The 2,701-nt window shown below is 49.0% G+C and overlaps 1 pseudogene; it reads left to right on the plus strand.

The window, feature by feature from the left end:
• The first annotated feature begins 371 nt into the window (after positions 1-371).
• On the plus strand, positions 372-1,215 carry LOC116545975 (annotated as a pseudogene).
• The last annotated feature ends 1,486 nt before the right edge of the window (positions 1,216-2,701 follow it).

Consider the following 2,701-nt stretch of genomic DNA (forward strand, 5'->3'; position numbering starts at 1 on the left):
AGGTAGGAGACTCGCTTGAACCCAGGAGGCAGGGGTTACGGTGAGCTGAGATCATACCACTGCACTCCAGCCTGGGCGACAGAAAGAGACTGTCTCAAAAAAAAAGCAACAAAAAAATAGGGAACTACTCTCTACCTGGGTCTACCTAAGAGGCTTTTGTTGTTGTTTTTTGGTTTTACTTTTCTTTTTTTGGTGGCCTCAGGTGCTGGGGCTGTGCTCACTTCCTTCCTCATGACACCCCTGCCTGGACACGGTAGAAGGTCCATTTACAGTGTCAGTACCCGCTGGTGACCAGTGAGCTGACACCTTCCTTCATGTTTCAGAGTCTCTCATGTCAAACTGCCCTCCTTTTTTCAATCCATAGGGAAGTGTCTCCTGTACTACAATGGTTTTCTGGAGTCTCTGTACCTATGAGCAAAGGGTCTCCGCTGTGCCACCTGGTTTTAAGACCCTACCAGCCTCACTGGCACCATGGATGCCTCTGTGAAGATTTTGAGGCACAGGGACACCAGGACCCTGTAGAGTGGCCTCCCAGCCACTCTGGTGATGACTGTGCCAGCTACCACCAACTATTTCACTGCCTACAACCGACTCAAGGCCTTCCTGTGTGGCCAAGCTCTTTTCTCTACATACCCTCGGTAGCTGGTGTGCTGGCCCACTTGGGCATTATCACTGCAATCAACAGTCCCCTGGAGCTTATGCAGACAAAGCTGCAGGTTCAGCATGTGTTGCACTATGTGCTGGTACCTGTATTTGAGCTATAGTGCCTTAGAGTGGTTGGTGCTCACTGTGGCCCCACTCTCCTTTGAGATGTGCCCTTCTCAGCCCTGTACTAGTTCAACTACGAGCTAGTGAATTGTTGGCTGAATGGGCTCAGGCCAAAGGACCTCCATGGTCCCATGACATCCATGGAAGTAAGCTTTGTGGCTGGCAGCATCTTGAGGATGGGTGGCTGCAGTGCCAACTCTACCCTTTGTGGTGGTGAAGACTCAATACCAGGCCGCACTGGGAGTGATGGAAGCTGTGAGAGTGACACCCCTGCACATGGACTCTATGTGGTTTCCCAGAGGTGGATCTGCACCAAGTCGGGCATCAGGGGGCTCTTTGCAGGGTTCCACCCTTGGATCAAAGCTACCTACCCCCTCCTATGCTATCTCGATTACCACTTATGAGTTCAGTAAAAGCTTCTTAAACTCAATCAGGATCAGCCTCTGAGACACTCAAAGGGGCAAGGAGGCAAGGACCCCTGGCTCTCCCATGGATGGGGAAAGTGGGGAGGAGGGACTGAGCCAAGTGTTTTTTTCTCAGCCCTGAGGGGAGGATCCTTGTTTCCCTTTCCACTGGGCAACATTCCCAGGGGCCCAAGGGTAGGCTGCCCCTCTGGGCAACCCAGGCCTTACTTAGACACAGCTTCATCCTACTATTTCCATCTTGGGAATCATCAATTTCCCACCCTCCAAGTTCAAGACCAAATCTGCTATCTGCCCCTCCCCTGTGTTTCCCTCTGTGTTTGCTGTAGCTGGGCCTGCCTCAAGGAGCCAAGAAATCCTGGGACCGGGTCTAGTTTCTCCCCACCTCTGTTAATTCCCTAAGTCTGTATCTCAAAAAATAAATAAATTAAATGAAAGCATAAAATATGAGGACTGGCTCTTATCCTAAGATATTTTCTTAAAAGATCTAAGTAAACATTTTTCCTGCCACCTCTTCTACTTTTCTCCCCACTTTATAAGTAGGATAATTACAAAATTACTAGACTCCATCTATTGACCCCTTCTGTCAGATATGAATTGAGATTATTTAAATTATGTTAGATAAGTACAATATCCTTCTATTTGCATGGTTTCCACAACGTCAGTCATCCCATATTAGGGGAAATTTAAACCCTTATAAACCCTTAACACAAATCTCTCCAAACTAAATTCCTGCCTATATACACACACTGCACAAAACACACAGATGCATCTGCAAATTTTCTGAAATGCTTTTTAACAGCTCTACCTTTAAAAAATGTTAATCTCACTTATCTGTTTAGGGACAGGCCAAGCGTGGTGGCTTGTGCCTGTAATCCCAGCACTTTGGGAGGCCCACGCAGATGGACTGCTTGAGCTCCGGAGTTCAAGACCAGCCTAGGCAACAATGGTGAAACCCCATCTCTATTAAAATGAATACAAAAAACAACTGGGCATGACAGTGCACACCTGTAGTCCCAGCAACTTGGGAGGCTGAGGTGAAAGTATGGCTTGAGCCCAGGAGGCAGAGGTTGCAGTGAGCCAAGATCACATCACACTGCACTCCAACCTGGCAACACAGTGAGACCCTGAATAGGCTGAGCGGGATTGTTCACGCCTGTAGTCCACTTTGGGAGGCCGAGGCGGGCAGATCACGAGGTCAGGAATTTGAGACCAGCCTGGCCAACATGGTGACACCCCATCTCTACTGAAAATACAAAAATTAGCTGGGCGTGGTGGCGCATGCCTGTAATCCCAGCTACTCAGGAGGCTGAGGCAGGAGAATCGCTTGCACCAGGGAGGCAGAAGTTGCAGTGAGCCAAGATTGCACCACTGCACTCCAGCCTGGGTGACAGAGCCAGACTCCGTCTCAAAAAAAAAAGAAAAAGAAAGAAAGAAAATAAATAGCCGGGTGCGGTGGCTCATGCCTGTAATCCCAGCACTTTGGGAGGCTGAGGTGGGCAGATCACCTG

This window comes from Sapajus apella, unplaced genomic scaffold (assembly GCF_009761245.1).
Source record: "Sapajus apella isolate SASKATOON/1434 unplaced genomic scaffold, GSC_monkey_1.0 scaffold467, whole genome shotgun sequence".
NCBI lineage: Eukaryota > Metazoa > Chordata > Mammalia > Primates > Cebidae > Sapajus > Sapajus apella.